A 22089-nucleotide genomic window follows, 5' to 3' on the forward strand; every position below is an offset into this window, starting at 1 on the left:
TCTAGTCCAGGCATAGCAACGGGAACAACAATGAGCCGCCCCCTCGCCATGCGTGATGTAATGATGTTCTCGGCCGGAGTACCTGCGCTTCTGCTACATTCTTGCATGAGGCGTGCTTCTCATGTCATGTTCCATGGCGAGAGAGGCCTCAGCTTGCATTTATGCATCAATGGTTTGTTAGTGCTTAGTGTTGATGAGCTTGTAAGACATTTTATGAGTCATTTCTCGGTCATGGCAACTAGCAATTTGAATACAAAGTGGCAACTGGACATGTCAGCCCTCCAGCAGCCGACAGGGGCAATGTCACCATTTCCAAGCACCATCCATCTCAACGAAAGCATGATCTTTCATGGTGTATATGTATTTGCAATTTGCATTTATGTAGTTCATTTATTGCAGCCACTATACCTCATGTTTATTTGTATCCATATATACTGCCAGATCAGGAGAATATATCATACATACATGGTAGCGCCTTGCCAAGCTAGCTGTGTCACATTCACACACCAAAATATATAGGCAGCCAAATATATATATATATATATATATATATATATATATATATATATATATATATATATATATATATATATATATATAAGCGCGACGCCTACACCACCGGTTAGTCACCTCCAACATCGTGAGCCGTCGGATCGCTCGTCGTGAGCCGTCGAAATTCCGCTCAACCATAGTAAAAAATTTCTTGTACCCATATTATATATAATGCCAGAGGAGAGTAATTATATATATAGACGTATAGTAGAAGAAGAGATCGAGCTCGACCTTTATAGAGCGCCTTGCCGACGAGCACCTTGCCAAGCTAGCTACGTCACATTCATACACCAAAATATATAGGCTGCCAAATATATATATAAGTAGCGCCCACCACAAGTCAGTCGCCACCGACGTCAGCCAACAAATGGCCACCCGAAACAGCAGGACCGCCGCCAGAGTGCCAGCGGCGGCACTGCTGCTTCTGCCGCCTCTTCTTGTACTTGCGACAACCGTCTCGCTAGCCTCGGCGGCGCGTCCTGCACTTGCTAACCCCAGCCTACAGTCTGCCGCTCCGGCACCCGTGGCGACTGATGTGGAAGCCGGGCGACGCCGCCGGCAAGCTACTGGTGACGAAGGTGTTTCCCCTTCCGAGGCTCCACCGAGATAAGCGCCTTCGTCTCCCCGCCGTTATCGTGTCGTTCGGTGGACCGGTGGCACATCTCGCCGGTGGTGAATGTCATACTAGTACCTCTAGTCCGGGCATAGCAACGGGCACAACAATGAGCCGCCCCCTCACCAGGCGTGATGTAATGATGTTCTCGGCCGGAGTACCTGCGCATCTGCTGCATTCTTGCATGAGGCGTGCTTCTCATGTCATGTTCCCTGGCGAGAGAGGCCTCAGCTTGCATTTATGCAACAATGGTTTGTTAGTGCTTAGTGTTGATGAGCCTGTAACACCTTTTATGAGTCATTTCTCGGTCATGGCAACTAGCAAGCAGCCGACAGGGGCAATGTCACCATTTTTCAACCACCATCCATCTCAACGAAAGCATGATCTTTCATGGTGTATATATTTGTGCAATCTGCATTTATGTAGTTCATTTATTGCAGCCACTATAGCTCATATTTATTTGTATCCATATATATTGCCAGATCAGGAGAATATATCATACATACATGGTAGCGCCTTGCCAAGCTAGAGCTGCGTCACATTCACACACCAAAATATATAGGCAGCCAAATATATATATATATATATATATATATATATATATATATATATATATATATATATATATATATATATATATATATATATATATATATATAGTAGTGCGGCGCCTACAGCATCAGTCAGTCACCTCCAACATCGTGAGCCGTCGGATCGCTCGTCGTGAGCCGTCGAAATTCGGCTCAACCATAGTAAAAAATTTGTTGTATCCATATTATATATATAATGCCAGAGGAGAGTAATTATGTATACGTGGTATATATAGACGTATAGTAGAACAAGAGATCGAGCTGGAGCCTGTATAGAGCGCCTTGCCGACGGGCACCTTGCCAAGCTAGCTACGTCACATTCATACACCAAAATATATAGGCTACCAAATATATATATAAGTAGCGCCCACCACAAGTCAGTCGCCACCGACGTCAGCCAACAAATGGCCACCCGAAACAGCAGGACCGCCGCCAGAGTGGCAGCGGCGGCACTGCTGCTTCTGCCGCCGCTTCTTGTACTTGCGACAACCGTCTCGCAGGCCTCGGCGGCGCGTCCGGCACCTGCTAACCCCAGCCTGCAGTCTGCCGCCCCGGCGCCCATGGCAACTGATGTCGACGCCTGCGACGCCGGCGGCAAGCTGCTGGTGACGAAGGTCGTTTCCCCTTCCGATGCGCCAGGCTGCACCGAGATAAGCGTCGTCGTCTCCCCGCCGTTACCGTGCCGTTCGGTGGACCAGTGGCACATCTCGCCGGGGGTGAATGTCATACTAGTACCTCTAGTCCGGGCATAGCAACAGGCACAACAATGAGTCGCCCCCTCGCCAGGCGTGATGTAATGATGTTCTCGGCCGGAGTACCTGCGCTTCTGCTACATTCTTGCATGAGGCGTGCTTCTCAAGTCATGTTCCATGGCGAGAGAGGCCTTAGCATGCATTTATGCATCAATGGTTTGTTAGTGCTTAGTGTTGATGAGCTTGTAAGACCTTTTATGAGTCATTTCTTGGTCATGGCAACTAGCAATTTAATTACAAAGTGGCGACTGGCCCTGTCGGCCCTCCAGCAGCCGACAAGGGCAATGTCACCATTTTGCAAGCACCATCCATCTCATCTCAACGAAAGCATGATCTTTCATGGTGTATATATATTTGCAATTTGCATCTATGTAGTTCATTTATTGCAGCCACTATAGCTCATGTTTATTTGTATCCATATATACTGCCAGATCAGGAGAATATATCATACATACATGGTAGCGCCTTGCCAAGCTAGCTGCGTCACATTCACACACCAAAATATATAGGCAGCCATATATATATATATATATATATATATATATATATATATATATATATAGGGAGAGGCTATTCAGCAGCCGGCTACAAAATAAGTTATTCTGTAGCCACCTCTATTTACCATAATTTTATATACTAATTTACCATAATGTCAATACATATTTACAATAGTTGGGTTACTATAACACATGAGAATATTTACCATAACGTTATAGTAAACCACTTAGTAAGGAGTTACTGTAAATTAACATAGTAATTATCGTAACTCAAAGTGGCTACAGAATAAGTTATTCTATAGCCAGCTACAGAATAGTAGTTCTATATATATATATATATATATATATATATATATATATATATATATATATATATATAGTAGCGCGACGCCTACACCACCGGTTAGTCACGTCCAACATCGTGAGCCGTCGGATCGCTCGTCGTGAGCCGTCGAAATTCCGCTCAACCATAGTAAAAAATTTCTTGTACCCATATTATATATATAATGCCAAAGAGTAATTATATATATAGACGTATAGTAGAAGAAGAGATCGAGCTGGACCTTTATAGAGCGCCTTGCCGACGAGCACCTTTCCAAGCTAACTACGTCACATTCATACACCAAAATATATAGGCTGCCAAATATATATATAAGTAGCGCCCACCACAAGTCAGTCGCCACCGACGTCAGCCAACAAATGGCCACCCGAAACAGCAGGACCGCCGCCAGAGTGCCAGCGGCGGCACTGCTGCTTCTGCCGCCGCTTGTTGTACTTGCGACAACCGTCTCGCGGGCCTCGGTGGCGCGTCCTTCACCTGCTAACCCCAGCCTACAGTCTTCCGCTCCGGCACCCGTGGTGACTGATGTCGAAGCCGGGCGACGCCGCCGGCAAGCTGCTGGTGACGAAGGTCGTTTCCCCTTCCAATGCGCTAGGCTGCACCGAGATAAGTGCCGTCGTCTCCCCGCCATTATCGTGTCGTTCGGTGGACTGGTGGCACATCTCGCTGGTGGTGAATGTCATACTAGTACCTCTAGTCCGGGCATAGCAACGGGCACAACAATGAGCCGCCCCCTCGCCATGCGTGATGTAATGATGTTCTCGGCCGGAGTACCTGCGCTTCTGCTACATTCTTGCATGAGGCGTGCTTCTCATGTCATGTTCCATGGCGAGAGAGGCCTCAGCTTGCATTTATGCATCAATGGTTTGTTAGTGCTTAGTGTTGATGAGCTTGTAAGACATTTTATGAGTCATTTCTCGGTCATTGCAACTAGCAATTTGAATACAAAGTGGCGACTGGACATGTCAGCCCTCCAGCAGCCGACAGGGGCAATGTCACCATTTCCAAGCACCATCCATCTCAACGAAAGCATGATCTTTCATGGTGTATATATATTTGCAATTTGCATTTATGTAGTTCATTTATTGCAGCCACTATAGCTCATGTTTATTTGTATCCATATATACTGCCAGATCAGGAGAATATATCATACATACATGGTAGCGCCTTGCCAAGCTAGCTGCGTCACATTCACACACCAAAATATATATATATATATATATATATATATATATATATATATATATATATATATATATATATATATATATATATATATATATATATATATATATATATATATATTAGCGCGACGCCTACACCACCGGTTAGTCACCTCCAACATCGTGAGCCGTCGGATCGCTCGTCGTGAGCCGTCGAAATTCCGCTCAACCATAGTAAAAAATTTCTTGTACCCATATTATATATATAATGCCAGAGGAGAGTAATTATATATATAGACGTATAGTAGAAGAAGAGATCGAGCTCGACCTTTATAGAGCGCCTTGCCGACGAGCACCTTGCCAAGCTAGCTACGTCACATTCATACACCAAAATATATAGGCTGCCAAATATATATATAAGTAGCGCCCACCACAAGTCAGTCGCCACCGACGTCAGCCAACAAATGGCCACCCGAAACAGCAGGACCGCCGCCAGAGTGCCAGCGGCGGCACTGCTGCTTCTGCCGCCTCTTCTTGTACTTGCGACAACCGTCTCGCTAGCCTCGGCGGCGCGTCCTGCACCTGCTAACCCCAGCCTACAGTCTGCCGCTCCGGCACCCGTGGCGACTGATGTGGAAGCCGGGCGACGCCGCCGGCAAGCTACTGGTGACGAAGGTGTTTCCCCTTCCGAGGCTCCACCGAGATAAGCGCCTTCGTCTCCCCGCCGTTATCGTGTCGTTCGGTGGACCGGTGGCACATCTCGCCGGTGGTGAATGTCATACTAGTACCTCTAGTCCGGGCATAGCAACGGGCACAACAATGAGCCGCCCCCTCACCAGGCGTGATGTAATGATGTTCTCGGCCGGAGTACCTGCGCATCTGCTGCATTCTTGCATGAGGCGTGCTTCTCATGTCATGTTCCCTGGCGAGAGAGGCCTCAGCTTGCATTTATGCAACAATGGTTTGTTAGTGCTTAGTGTTGATGAGCCTGTAACACCTTTTATGAGTCATTTCTCGGTCATGGCAACTAGCAAGCAGCCGACAGGGGCAATGTCACCATTTTTCAACCACCATCCATCTCAACGAAAGCATGATCTTTCATGGTGTATATATTTTTGCAATCTGCATTTATGTAGTTCATTTATTGCAGCCACTATAGCTCATATTTATTTGTATCCATATATATTGCCAGATCAGGAGAATATATCATACATACATGGTAGCGCCTTGCCAAGCTAGAGCTGCGTCACATTCACACACCAAAATATATAGGCAGCCAAATATATATATATATATATATATATATATATATATATATATATATATATATATATATATATATATATATATATATATATATATATATATAGTAGTGCGGCGCCTACAGCATCAGTCAGTCACCTCCAACATCGTGAGCCGTCGGATCGCTCGTCGTGAGCCGTCGAAATTCGGCTCAACCATAGTAAAAAATTTGTTGTATCCATATTATATATATAATGCCAGAGGAGAGTAATTATGTATACGTGGTATATATAGACGTATAGTAGAACAAGAGATCGAGCTGGAGCCTGTATAGAGCGCCTTGCCGACGGGCACCTTGCCAAGCTAGCTACGTCACATTCATACACCAAAATATATAGGCTACCAAATATATATATAAGTAGCGCCCACCACAAGTCAGTCGCCACCGACGTCAGCCAACAAATGGCCACCCGAAACAGCAGGACCGCCGCCAGAGTGGCAGCGGCGGCACTGCTGCTTCTGCCGCCGCTTCTTGTACTTGCGACAACCGTCTCGCAGGCCTCGGCGGCGCGTCCTGCACCTGCTAACCCCAGCCTGCAGTCTGCCGCCCCGGCGCCCATGGCGACTGATGTCGACGCCTGCGACGCCGGCGGCAAGCTGCTGGTGACGAAGGTCGTTTCCCCTTCCGATGCGCCAGGCTGCACCGAGATAAGCGTCGTCGTCTCCCCGCCGTTACCGTGCCGTTCGGTGGACCAGTGGCACATCTCGCCGGGGGTGAATGTCATACTAGTACCTCTAGTCCGGGCATAGCAACAGGCACAACAATGAGTCGCCCCCTCGCCAGGCGTGATGTAATGATGTTCTCGGCCGGAGTACCTGCGCTTCTGCTACATTCTTGCATGAGGCGTGCTTCTCAAGTCATGTTCCATGGCGAGAGAGGCCTCAGCATGCATTTATGCATCAATGGTTTGTTAGTGCTTAGTGTTGATGAGCTTGTAAGACCTTTTATGAGTCATTTCTTGGTCATGGCAACTAGCAATTTAATTACAAAGTGGCGACCGGCCCTGTCGTCCCTCCAGCAGCCGACAAGGGCAATGTCACCATTTTGCAAGCACCATCCATCTCATCTCAACGAAAGCATGATCTTTCATGGTGTATATATATTTGCAATTTGCATCTATGTAGTTCATTTATTGCAGCCACTATAGCTCATGTTTATTTGTATCCATATATACTGCCAGATCAGGAGAATATATCATACATACATGGTAGCGCCTTGCCAAGCTAGCTGCGTCACATTCACACACCAAAATATATAGGCTGCCATATATATATATATATATATATATATATATATATATATATATATATATATATATATATATATATATATATATATATATATATATATATATATATATATATATATAGTAGCGCGACGCCTACACCACCGGTTAGTCACGTCCAACATCGTGAGCCGTCGGATCGCTCGTCGTGAGCCGTCGAAATTCCGCTCAACCATAGTAAAAAATTTCTTGTACCCATATTATATATATAATGCCAGAGAAGAGTAATTATATATATAGACGTATAGTAGAAGAAGAGATCGAGCTGGACCTTTATAGAGCGCCTTGCCAACGAGCACCTTTCCAAGCTAACTACGTCACATTCATACACCAAAATATATAGGCTGCCAAATATATATATAAGTAGCGCCCACCATAAGTCAGTCGCCACCGACGTCAGCCAACAAATGGCCACCCGAAACAGCAGGACCGCCGCCAGAGTGCCAGCGGCGGCACTGCTGCTTCTGCCGCCGCTTGTTGTACTTGCGACAACCGTCTCGCGGGCCTCGGTGGCGCGTCCTTCACCTGCTAACCCCAGCCTACAGTCTTCCGCTCCGGCACCCGTGGTGACTGATGTCGAAGCCGGGCGACGCCGCCGGCAAGCTGCTGGTGACGAAGGTCGTTTCCCCTTCCAATGCGCTAGGCTGCACCGAGATAAGTGCCGTCGTCTCCCCGCCATTATCGTGTCGTTCGGTGGACTGGTGGCACATCTCGCTGGTGGTGAATGTCATACTAGTACCTCTAGTCCGGGCATAGCAACGGGCACAACAATGAGCCGCCCCCTCGCCATGCGTGATGTAATGATGTTCTCGGCCGGAGTACCTGCGCTTCTGCTACATTCTTGCATGAGGCGTGCTTCTCATGTCATGTTCCATGGCGAGAGAGGCCTCAGCTTGCATTTATGCATCAATGGTTTGTTAGTGCTTAGTGTTGATGAGCTTGTAAGACATTTTATGAGTCATTTCTCGGTCATGGCAACTAGCAATTTGAATACAAAGTGGCGACTGGACATGTCAGCCCTCCAGCAGCCGACAGGGGCAATGGCACCATTTCCAAGCACCATCCATCTCAACGAAAGCATGATCTTTCATGGTGTATATATATTTGCAATTTGCATTTATGTAGTTCATTTATTGCAGCCACTATAGCTCATGTTTATTTGTATCCATATATACTGCCAGATCAGGAGAATATATCATACATACATGGTAGCGCCTTGCCAAGCTAGCTGCGTCACATTCACACACCAAAATATATATATATATATATATATATATATATATATATATATATATATATATATATATATATATATTAGCGCGACGCCTACACCACCGGTTAGTCACCTCCAACATCGTGAGCCGTCGGATCGCTCGTCGTGAGCCGTCGAAATTCCGCTCAACCATAGTAAAAAATTTCTTGTACCCATATTATATATATAATGCCAGAGGAGAGTAATTATATATATTGACGTATAGTAGAAGAAGAGATCGAGCTGGACCTTTATAGAGCGCCTTGCCGACAAGCACCTTGCCAAGCTAGCAACGTCACATTCATACACCAAAATATATAGGCTGCCAAATATATATATAAGTAGCGCCCACCACAAGTCAGTCGCCACCTACGTCAGCCAACAAATGGCCACCCGACACAGCAAGACCGCCGCCAAAGTGCCAGCGGCGGCACTGCTGCTTCTGCCGCCTCTTCTTGTACTTGCGACAACCGTCTCGCTGGCCTCGGCGGTGCGTCCTGCACCTGCTAACCCCAGCCTACAGTCTGCCGCTCCGTCACCCGTGGCGACTGATGTCGAAGCCGGGCGACGCCGCCGGCAAGCTGCTGGTGACGAAGGTGTTTCCCCTTCCGATGCGCCAGGCTGCACCGAGATAAGCGCCTTCGTCTCCCCGCCGTTATCGTGTCGTTCGGTGGACCGGTGGCACATCTCGCCGGTGGTGAATGTCATACTAGTACCTCTAGTCCGGGCATAGCAACGGGCACAACAATGAGCCGCCCCCTCGCCAGGCGTGATGTAATGATGTTCTCGGCTGGAGTACCTGCGCTTCTGCTGCATTCTTGCATGAGGCGTGCTTCTCATGTCATGTTCCATGGTGAGAGAGGCCTCAGCTTGCATTTATGCAACAATGGTTTGTCAGTGCTTAGTGTTGATGAGCTTGTAAGACCTTTTATGAGTCATTTCTCGGTCATGGCAACTAGCAATTTAAATACAAAGTGGCGACTGGACATGACGGCCCTCCAGCAGCCGACAGGGGTAATGTCACCATTTTTCAACCACCATCCATCTCAACGAAAGCATGACCTTTCATGGTGTATATATATTTGCAATTTGCATTTATGTAGTTCATTTATTGCAGCCACTATAGCTCATATTTATTTGTATCCATATATATTGCCAGATCAGGAGAATATATCATACATACATGGTAGCGCCTTGCCAAGCTAGCTGCGTCACATTCACACACCAAAATATATAGGCAGCCAAATATACGACGCCTACACCACCGGTTAGTCACCTCCAACATCGTGAGCCGTCGGATCGCTCGTCGTGAGCCGTCGAAATTCCGCTCAACCATAGTAAAAAATTTCTTGTACCCATATTATATATATAATGCCAGAGGAGAGTAATTATATATATAGACGTATAGTAGAAGAAGAGATCGAGCTGGACCTTTATAGAGCGCCTTGCCGACGAGCACCTTGCCAAGCTAGCAACGTCACATTCATACACCAAAATATATAGGCTGCCAAATATATATATAAGTAGCGCCCACCACAAGTCGGTCGCCACCGACGTCAGCCAACAAATGGCCACCCGAAACAGCAGGACCGCCGCCAGAGTGCCAGCGGCGGCACTGCTGCTTCTGCCGCCTCTTCTTGTACTTGCGACAACCGTCTCGCTGGCCTCGGCGGTGCGTCCTGCACCTGCTAACCCCAGCCTACAGTCTGCCGCTCCGGCACCCGTGGCGACTGATGTCGAAGCCGGGCGACGCCGGCGGCCAGCTGCTGGTGACGAAGGTGTTTCCCCTTCCGATGCGCCAGGCTGCACCGAGATAAGCGCCTTCGTCTCCCCGCCGTTATCGTGTCGTTCGGTGGACCGGTGGCACATCTCGCCGGTGGTGAATGTCATACTAGTACCTCTAGTCCGGGCATAGCAACGGGCACAACAATGAGCCGCCCCCCTCGCCAGGCGTGATGTAATGATGTTCTCGGCCGGAGTACCTGCGCTTCTGCTGCATTCTTGCATGAGGCGTGCTTCTCATGTCATGTTCCATGGTGAGAGAGGCCTCAGCTTGCATTTATGCAACAATGGTTTGTCAGTGCTTAGTGTTGATGAGCTTGTAAGACCTTTTATGAGTCATTTCTCGGTCATGGCAACTAGCAATTTAAATACAAAGTGGCGACTGGACATGACCGCCCTCCAGCAGCCGAAAGGGGTAATGTCACCATTTTTCAACCACCATCCATCTCAACGAAAGCATGATCTTTCATGGTGTATATATATTTGCAATTTGCATTTATGTAGTTCATTTATTGCAGCCACTATAGCTCATATTTATTTGTATCCATATATATTGCCAGATCAGGAGAATATATCATACATACATGGTAGCGCCTTGCCAAGCTAGCTGCATCACATTCACACACCAAAATATATAGGCAGCCAAATATATATATATATATATATAGTAGTGCGGCGCCTACAGCATCAGTCAGTCACCTCCAACATCGTGAGCCGTCGGATCGCTCGTCGTGAGCCGTCGAAATTCGGCTCAACCATAGTAAAAATTTTGTTGTATCCATATTATATATATAATGCTAGAGGAGAGCAATTATGTATACGTGGTATATATAGACATATAGTAGAAGAAGAGATCGAGCTGGAGCCTATATAGAGCGCCTTGCCGACGAGCACCTTGCCAAGCTAGCTACGTCACATTCATACACCAAAATATATACGCTACCAAATATATATATAAGTAGCGCCCACCACAAGTCAGTGGCTACCGACGTCAGCCAACAAATGGCCACCCGAAACAGCAGGACCGCCGCCAGAGTGGCAGCGGCGGCACTGCTGCTTCTGCCGCCGCTTCTTGTACTTGCGACAACCGTCTCGCACGCCTCGGCAGCGCGTCCTGCACCTGCTAACCCCAGCCTGCAGTCTGCCGCCCCAGCGCCCGTGGCGACTGATGTCGAAGCCTGCGACGCCGGCGGCAAGCTGCTGGTGACGAAGGTCGTTTCCCCTTCCGATGCGCCAGGCTGCACCGAGATAAGCGCCTTCATCTCCCCGCCGTTACCGTGTCGTTCGGTGGACCAGTGGCACATCTCGCCGGTGGTGAATGTCATACTAGTACCTCTAGTCCGGGCATAGCAACGGGCACAACAATGAGCCGCCCCCTCGCCAAGCGTGATGTAATGATGTTCTCGGCCGGAGTACCTGCGCTTCTGCTGCATTCTTGCATGAGGCGTGCTTCTCATGTCATGTTCCATGGCGAGAGAGGCCTCAGCTTGCATTTATGCAACAATGGTTTGTTAGTGCTTAGTGTTGATGAGCTTGTAAGACCTTTTATGAGTCATTTCTCGGTCATGGCAACTAGCAATTTGAATACAAAGTGGCGACTGGACAAGTCGCCCCTCCAGCAGCCGACAGGGGCAATGTCACCATTTTTCACCCACCATCCATCTCAACGAAAGCATGATCTTTCATGGTTTATATATATTTGCAATTTGCATTTATATAGTTCATTTATTGCAGCCACTATAGCTCATGTTTATTTGTATCCATATATACATCCAGATCAGGAGAATATATCATACATACATGGTAGTGCCTTGCCAAGCTAGCTGCGTCACATTCACACACCAAAATATATAGGCAGCCAAATATACGACGCCTACACCACCGGTTAGTCACCTCCAACATCATGAGCCGTCGGATCGCTCGTCGTGAGCCGTCGAAATTCCGCTCAACCATAGTAAAAAATTTCTTGTACCCATATTATATATATAATGCCAGAGGAGAGTAATTATATATATAGACGTATAGTAGAAGAAGAGATCGAGCTGGACCTTTATAGAGCGCCTTGCCGACGAGCACCTTGCCAAGCTAGCTACGTCACATTCATACACCAAAATATATAGGCTGCCAAATATATATATAAGTAGCGCCCACCACAAGTCGGTCGCCACCGACGTCAGCCAACAAATGGCCACCCGAAACAGCAGGACCGCCGCCAGAGTGCCAGCGGCGGCACTGCTGCTTCTGCCGCCGCTTCTTGTACATGCGACAACTGTCTCGCTGGCCTCGGCGGCGCGTCCTGCACCTGCTAACCCCAGCCTACAGTCTGCCGCTCCGGCACCCGTGGCGACTGATGTCGAAGCCGGGCGACGCCGCCGGCAAGCTGCTGGTGATGAAGGTGTTTCCCCTTCCGATGCGCCAGGCTGCACCGAGATAAGCGCCTTCGTCTCCCCGCCATTATCGTGTCGTTCGGTGGACTGGTGGCACATCTTGCCGGTGGTGAATGTCATACTAGTACCTCTAGTCCGGGCATAGCAACAGGCACAACAATGAGCTGCCCCCTCGCTAGGCGTGATGTAATGATGTTCTCGGCCGGAGTACCTGCGCTTCTGCTGCATTCTTGCATGAGGCGTGCTTCTCATGTCATGTTCCATGGCGAGAGAGGCCTCAGCTTGCATTTATGCAACAATGGTTTGTTAGTGCTTAGTGTTGATGAGCTTGTAAGACCTTTTATGAGTCATTTCTCGGTCATGGCAACTAGCAATTTGAATACAAAGTGGCGACTGGACAAGTCACCCCTCCAGCAGCCGACAGGGGCAATGTCACCATTTTTCAACCACCGTCCATCTCAACGAAAGCATGATCTTTCATGGTGTATATATATTTGCAATTTGCATTTATGTAGTTCATTTATTGCAGCCACTATAGCTCATATTTATTTGTATCCATATATATTGCCAGATCAGGAGAATATATCATACATACATGGTAGCGCCTTGCCAAGCTAGCTGCGTCACATTCACACACCAAAATATATTGGCAGCCAAATATATATATATATATATATATATATATATATATATATATATATATATATATATATATATAGTAGTGCGGCGCCTACAGCATCAGTCAGTCACCTCCAACATCATGAGCCGTCGGATCGCTCGTCGTGAGCCGTCGAAACTCGGCTCAACCATAGTAAAAAATTTGTTGTATCCATATTATATATATAATGCCAGAGGAGAGTAATTATATATACATGGTATATATAGACGTATAGTAGAAGAAGAGATCGAGCTGGAGCCTGTATAGAGCGCCTTGCGACGAGCACCGTGCCAAGCTAGCTACGTCACATTCATACACCAAAATATATAGGCTACCAAATATATATATATATAAGTAGCGCCCACCACAAGTCAGTCGCCACCGACGTCAGCCAACAAATGGCCACCCGAAACAGCAGGACCGCCGCCAGAGTGGCAGCGGCGGCACTGCTGCTTCTGCCGCCGCTTCTTGTACTTGCGACAACCGTCTCGCACGCCTCGGCGGCGCGTCCTGCACCTGCTAACCCCAGCCTGCAGTCTGCCGCCCCAGCGCCCGTGGCGACTGATGTCGAAGCCTGCGACGCCGGTGGCAAGCTGCTGGTGACGAAGGTCGTTTCCCCTTCCGATGCGCCAGGCTGCACCGAGATAAGCGCCTTCGTCTCCCAGCCGTTACCGTGTCGTTCGGTGGACCAGTGGCACATCTCGCCGGTGGTGAATGTCATACTAGTACCTCTAGTCCGGGCATAGCGACGGGCACAACAATGAGCCGCCCCCTCGCCACGCGTGATGTAATGATGTTCTCGGCCGGAGTACCTGCGCTTCTGCTGCATTCTTGCATGAGGCGTGCTTCTCATGTCATGTTCCATGGCGAGAGAGGCCTCAGCTTGCATTTATGCAACAATGGTTTGTTAGTGCTTAGTGTTGATGAGCTTGTAAGACCTTTTATGAGTCATTTCTCGGTCATGGCAACTAGCAATTTGAATACAAAGTGGCGACTGGACAAGTCGCCCCTCCAGCAGCCGACAGGGGCAATGTCACCATTTTTCACCCACCATCCATCTCAACGAAAGCATGATCTTTCATGGTTTATATATATTTGCAATTTGCATTTATATAGTTCATTTATTGCAGCCACTATAGCTCATGTTTATTTGTATCCATATATACATCCAGATCAGGAGAATATATCATACATACATGGTAGCGCCTTGCCAAGCTAGCTGCGTCACATTCACACACCAAAATATATAGGCAGCCAAATATACGACGCCTGCACCACCGGTTAGTCACCTCCAACATCGTGAGCCGTGGGATCGCTCGTCGTGAGCCGTCGAAATTCCGCTCAACCATAGTAAAAAATTTCTTGTACCCATATTATATATATAATGCCAGAGGAGAGTAATTATATATATAGACGTATAGTAGAAGAACAGATCGAGCTGGACCTTTATAGAGCGCCTTGCCGACGAGCACCTTGCCAAGCTAGCTACGTCACATTCATACACCAAAATATATAGGCTGCCAAATATATATATAAGTAGCGCCCACCACAAGTCGGTCGCCACCGACGTCAGCCAACAAATGGCCACCCGAAACAGCAGGACCGCCGCCAGAGTGCCAGCGGCGGCACTGCTGCTTCTGCCGCCGCTTCTTGTACATGCGACAACCGTCTCGCTGGCCTCGGCGGCGCGTCCTGCACCTGCTAACCCCAGCCTACAGTCTGCCGCTCCGGCACCCGTGGCGACTGATGTCGAAGCCGGGCGACGCCGCCGGCAAGCTGCTAGTGATGAAGGTGTTTCCCCTTCCGATGCGCCAGGCTGCACCGAGATAAGCGCCTTCGTCTCCCCGCCATTATCGTGTCGTTCGGTGGACTGGTGGCACATCTTGCCGGTGGTGAATGTCATACTAGTACCTCTAGTCCGGGCATAGCAACAGGCACAACAATGAGCCGCCCCCTCGCCAGGCGTGATGTAATGATGTTCTCGGCCGGAGTACCTGCGCTTCTGCTGCATTCTTGCATGAGGCGTGCTTCTCATGTCATGTTCCATGGCGAGAGAGGCCTCAGCTTGCATTTATGCAACAATGGTTTGTTAGTGCTTAGTGTTGATGAGCTTGTAAGACCTTTTATGAGTCATTTCTCGGTCATGGCAACTAGCAATTTGAATACAAAGTGGCGACTGGACAAGTCGCCCCTCCAGCAGCCGACAGGGGCAATGTCACCATTTTTCAACCACCGTCCATCTCAACGAAAGCATGATCTTTCATGGTGTATATATATTTGCAATTTGCATTTATGTAGTTCATTTATTGCAGCCACTATAGCTCATATTTATTTGTATCCATATATATTGCCAGATCAGGAGAATATATCATACATACATGGTAGCGCCTTGCCAAGCTAGCTGCGTCACATTCACACACCAAAATATATTGGCAGCCAAATATATATATATATATATATATATATATATATATATATATATATATATATGTATATATATATATGTATGTGTATATATATATATATATATATATATATATATGTATGTATATATATATAATATATATATAGTAGTGCGGCGCCTACAGCATCAGTCAGTCACCTCCAACATCGTGAGCCGTCGGATCGCTCGTCGTGAGCCGTCGAAATTCGGCTCAACCATAGTAAAAAATTTGTTGTATCCATATTATATATATAATGCCAGAGGAGAGTAATTATATATACGTGGTATATATAGACGTATAGTAGAAGAAGAGATCGAGCTGGAGCCTGTATAGAGCGCCTTGCGACGAGCACCGTGCCAAGCTAGCTACGTCACATTCATACACCAAAATATATAGGCTACCAAATATATATATAAGTAGCGCCCACCACAAGTCAGTCGCCACCGACGTCAGCCAACAAATGGCCACCCGAAACAGCAGGACCGCCGCCAGAGTGGCAGCGGCGGCACTGCTGCTTCTGCCGCCGCTTCTTGTACTTGCGACAACCGTCTCGCACGCCTCGGCGGCGCGTCCTGCACCTGCTAACCCCAGCCTGCAGTCTGCCGCCCCAGCGCCCGTGGCGACTGATGTCGAAGCCTGCGACGCCGGCGGCAAGCTGCTGGTGACGAAGGTCGTTTCCCCTTCCGATGCGCCAGGCTGCACCGAGATAAGCGCCTTCGTCTCCCCGCCGTTACCGTGTCGTTCGGTGGACCGGTGGCACATCTCGCCGGTGGTGAATGTCATACTAGTACCTCTAGTCCGAGCATAGCAACGGGCACAACAATGAGCCGCCCCCTCGCCAAGCGTGATGTAATGATGTTCTCGGCCGGAGTACCTGCGCTCCTGCTGCATTCTTGCATGAGGCGTGCTTCTCATGTCATGTTCCATGGCGAGAGAGGCCTCAGCTTGCATTTATGCAACAATGGTTTGTTAGTGCTTAGTGTTGATGAGCTTGTAAGACCTTTTATGAGTCATTTCTTGGTCATGGCAACTAGCAATTTGAATACAATGTGGTGAGTGGACATGTCGGCCCTCCAGCAGCCGACAGCGGCAATTTCACCATTTTCAAGCACCATCCATCTCAACGAAAGCAAGATCTTTCATGGTGTATATATATTTGCAATTTGCATTTATGTAGTTCATTTATTGCAGCCACTATAGCTCATGTTTATTTGTATCCATATATACTGCCAGATCCGGAGAATATATCATACATACATGGTAGCGCCTTGCCGGGCTAGCTGCATCACATTCACACACCAAAATATATAGGCAGCCAAATATACGACGCCTACACCACCGGTTAGTCACCTCCAACATCGTGAGCCGTCGGATCGCTCGTCGTGAGCCGTCGAAATTCTGCTCAACCATAGTAAAAAATTTCTTGTACCCATATTATATATATAATGCCAGAGGAGAGTAATTATATATATATAGACGTATAGTAGAAGAAGAGATCGAGCTGGACCTTTATAGAGCGCCTTGCCGACGAGCACCTTGCCAAGCTAGCTACGTCACATTCATACACCAAAATATATAGGCTGCCAAATATATATATAAGTAGCGCCCACCACAAGTCAGTCGCCACCGGCGTCAGCCAACAAATGGCCACCCGAAACAGCAGGACCGCCGCAAGAGTGCCAGCGGCGGCACTGCTGCTTCTGCCGCCGCTTCTTGTTCTTGCGACAACCGTCTCGCTGGCCTCGGTGGCACGTCCTGCACTTGCTAACGCCAGCCTGCAGTCTACCGCTCCGGCGCCCGTGGCGACTGATGTCGAAGCCAATAAACTGAGGGATGCAAAATATTACAATAAAAAGGTTAAAATTAAGCAGCTTTCTGAAGGAGACTTGGTCTGGAAAGTGAAATTACCGATCGGGTCAAAGGACAGTAAATTCGGCAAATGGTCACCTAACTGGGAAGGACCTTATCGGATCAAACATTGTACGCCTGGTAATGCTTATATTTTGGAAACACTAAGAGGAGACGAAGAATTTGGCCGAGCAATCAATGGAAAATATCTAAAGAAGTATTACCCTAGCGTTTGGATTAATACTTAATCGATTTGTTCGGTCGACAGCTCTAATAGCCGATATCAGAAAGGTATCGCCTCTAGTGCAAAAATAATCCCGAAGGGGTAAAAGCCAGTATGATGTGTGTCGCCTATAAGAGCAAAGTAAACACGGACAAAGTGGTGCATATAAGTACGAAGCAAAAGAAGATCATTCAAAATGAGGAAATTATTTGCTGACTATCATCTATTACAAGCTACGGGCCGGAAAACACTCTGCTTACTATATCATCGGCATGGGTGTTGAAAGCTACAGAGTTGGCGGCGCTGAAGAAATCCTCAACCAAGCACTCACAATCCCCAGGGTGCGCCGCGTCTGGAAAACTGTGGGGAAGAAGCCGAAGATTGTGGCCAGAGCGGGCTTGTGCAGCAGCCAACGCCATGGCAGCACCATGACGAATGCCATGAAGAGCGACCTCCCTGACTCGGTTTGGGATGTCATGCAAGCAAACCACCATCATGGCTTATACTTCTGTTCATATGGCTGCATCGATCCGGTCGACCTCCACTACGACTCTGGTATAAGCTAGTTATCGACTCTTGTTTAGTTCAAGTACGGCTGCATCGATCCGGTCGACCTCCACTGCTCGAACTAGATTAAGGTTAACTTATCGGCTCTATCTAAGGGTGGTGTTCCTTCGGATAGATTCATTAAGTTATCGATATTGCTTATTGCTTCCATTATCTATTCAACTACAGCAATATCACTTCACTCGGTTGGAATTAATCTAGATCAGCCTTATATCCTGTTCAACCCATCGTTTGTTAATCTAAATTGATTTAACCTATATCTTAAACGATGAGTTATGTTTCATCGGCTGTTTTAGATCAATCTTGATCGTGCATAGTGTGCGATTAAGGCATGTTTTGTCTTGAGTAGATCTATCGGCTAGCGAAAACCTTTCCATGGCCCGTTATCACGGCCTGTGTGATTCTGCCTCACACCCCACTGTTAGCACCGTGGAGTGGGGATCGTTACTTGGTAGATCTGTTCCTGATAGGGCACGACCTTAACTGTGCGCTATGCCTGAATCGGTTGTTTTAACCGATATCTAGTGCTTTCACGAACGGTTCGCGTCACGAGATCGTTGAAGTAGGGATAGATTGAAAGATGTGTTAGCTCCATGATCTTATTATTGTATTACGGCTTGCATGATTCTACCTCATGCCCCACTGATATTAGTAATAAGTTAGGATCGTCAAGTCTATTGTTGTTTCTACGGCCTGCAAGATTCTGCCTCATGCCCCACTGGTCATAGCGATAGATGAGATCTAATATGTTCATTAGATTTATCTTTATTAAATGGTTGAATGATGATGAACTATTTCTTTTACATAAAAAGAGGTTCGGTTACTTGCAGTCATTGGCTTAGCATAAACTAATTATTGTTGACATCTTATTGCCATTGACCAATATTTGTCTAAATAATGATATTGGTCCTGAACGATAACCGATTCTTCTTACACAACCCCATGAGCTTTAACTAATTTATTCTTATGAATATGCTGGAATCGACTATTTAGTCGATCTCCTTTCATATCGGCTCTCAGAGCCGCACATTTGGGACTGTCTAGCAACATCGGCATGTTCCGCCCTAAATTACTGATAAACTTTCTCTCCTTGTCAATTACAGGGTCAATTTGACTGGTACATCTCGGAAGAAGTACGCAGGATCGACCACCCCTACGTTGAAGCTAGGCGGATCTACAGCTCCATCGAGCAGACCCTTCCGGCTTGCTCGTGTGCCCTCGGCAAGGGACAAAATTTCGTGCCGACACCGCCCCCTCGCCAGGCATGATGTAATGATGTTCTCGGCCGGTGTACCTACGCTTCTGCTACATTCTTGCATGAGGCGTGCTTCTCATGTCATGTTCCATGGCGAGAGAGGCCTCAGCATGCATTTATGCATCAATGGTTTGTTAGTGTTTAGTGTTGATGAGCTTTGTAAGACTTTTTATGAGTCATTTCTTGGTCATGGCAACTAGCAATTTGAATACAAAGTGGCGACTAAACATGTTGGCCCTCCGGTGGCCGATAGGATGCTATATGTCAAATTTTAATATAACTGTTTCTAGATTTGAAATTAATCATTAAAAATATTATTTAAAAACGGCAATTTCACCATTTTTCAAGCACCATCCATCTCAACGAAAGCATGATCTTTCATGGTGTACATATATTTGCAATTTGCATTTATGTACTTCATTTATTTATTGCATTGCAGCCACTATAGCTCATATTTATTTATATCCATATATACTGCCAGATCAGGAGAATAATCATACATACATGGTAGCGCCTTGCCAAGCTAGCTATGTCGCATTCACACACCAAAATATATAGGCAGCCAAATATATATATAGTAGCGCGGCGCCTACACCACCCGTCAGTCACCTCCAACATCAGCCAACAATGGCCAGCCAAAACAGCAGGACAGCCGCCAGAGTGCCCCCGCTGCACTGCTGTTTCTGCCACTGCTTCTTGTAGTACTTGCGATGACCATTTTGCTGGCCTCGGCGGCGTGTCCTACTACCCCTAGCCTGCAACCTATTGCTCCATCGCCGGTGGCGACGACTGATGTGGAGCTGGGCGAGGTGTCCGTCGTCGCCGGCATGCTGCTGGTGATGACGATGGCTTCTCCTTCCGAAGCGCCACCAGGCATCGAGACAAGCGTGATAGACTTGACAGGATCACTAGCCATAGATCTTACAAACGTTGTACCTTGCATGTAGAATGTAAGGTATAGCATTTGTAAGAACACATATTTGCATGTTTGATCCCACTTAACACACAGTTTTTTTTTTAAGTTTAAATTTCAATTATTATGTTTTTTTTGTTACAATACATGGGCATGAATCTAGTAAAAGAAAAAAAATGGTTGACAGAGTTGGGCGCAGGGAAAATGGGCAGCCCAAGCCCACGAGGCACCACGGGCCCACGCCACCACGCAAACGGCGAACCCCCCTTTCCACGGCCATGGGAACGGTGGCGGCGCGGCGCCGACTCTGCCCCATCGCACGTCCTCCTCCCGACCGTTCCTACCGGCTGCCGGCGTTCTGCGTCAACCCTCTGGCCTCTAGCACACGATGCCAAGCCTGGCTTCCGCACCGGGGCCTCACGGCCGTCACCCGAGCACGCCGCGCTGCATTGGCCACGGTCCGGCATGCACTGAGAAGGAAGAAGCACCACCACCTCGATAGGCGCGTGGCGAGTATGTGGCTTTGAGGCTCAACTTCTAAGTAAGTGATCCCAACACGAAATCACTATGAATTAGCGCCTCAGGACAGTAATCACTCGCAGTTTCAAAATCTGAAATCATTTGAGCTGTGTGTGCTGCATCTTCTTGTAGAGCTAGCTAGGTACTCGATGAACCGTGTGTCTGTGCTCCACGTCGTTTTGGTCAAAATTGGCAGCAGCCGTTACCTCGGTGGAAGCCTCGGGACTAACATGATAGAGGTAAAACAAGATCACTAGTCACAGATCTAGCATGTTTACTTGCTATTGGAATAAACAGTGAGTCCTAGGACATTTACTAGTACAGAATTAATAGATAGAGAGAGGGGATGAAGGGGGTGTAAACCATCAGCCGCCTTCGAGGAAGACGGGCTCGCCATCGCGGTGCTTGGTGAAGACGCGGTGGCGGTGCTGTGTCAAACGGCGGCGGTGCAGTGGCGGCGTTGGCCGGTGGTGGTGCTTCCCGTCACTGGCTGCGCACCCTCTCTTAGATCGGAATTAGGGTTGTGTCGGTGGGCGACTGTAGCTCAGGTTAATCTCGTGATCTGAGCCGCCAGCCCCCACCTTTCTTTTATAGCGCAGTGTGATGGGGGCCCACCAACCATGTAGGGTTGGGTGCCGCCGATCAGGACGCGGATCCAAGGGCCCGGCCAATTGGATAGAGATCAACTAACATTCTCTCCCTTGATCTCACCTTATTACTTAAACTCAACTTACTTACTTTATCTTGTTCCCATTCCATTACAGATCCGTGCATAGAGCGTGCCTCATCATTACGGTCTATTGCCATTAGATTAAACAGCTATAATGCACCTCTCTGTTTTAAAACAGATTCTCAACCAGGCCCTTATTGTCTAGGAATCATAGGCTTTCCCTTAAACCCATGCCGGCTAAGTGTTCTCTGAACATGCTGGGTGATAAGTCTTTTATAAGCGGATCCATGAGCATCTTTTCTGTTCTTATATGCTCAAGTCTAATTATATGATCTCGGACTTTGTCTTTCACAACATAATACTTTATGTCACTGTGTTTGGCAGCACCACTTGACTTATTGTTGTGAGCATAACATACTGTTGGATTATTATCGCGGTATAACTTTAGTGGTTTATGTATGTCGCCTACCACTTTC

Source organism: Miscanthus floridulus, chromosome 16 (genome assembly GCF_019320115.1).
Source record: "Miscanthus floridulus cultivar M001 chromosome 16, ASM1932011v1, whole genome shotgun sequence".
Classification (NCBI taxonomy): Eukaryota; Viridiplantae; Streptophyta; class Magnoliopsida; order Poales; family Poaceae; genus Miscanthus; species Miscanthus floridulus.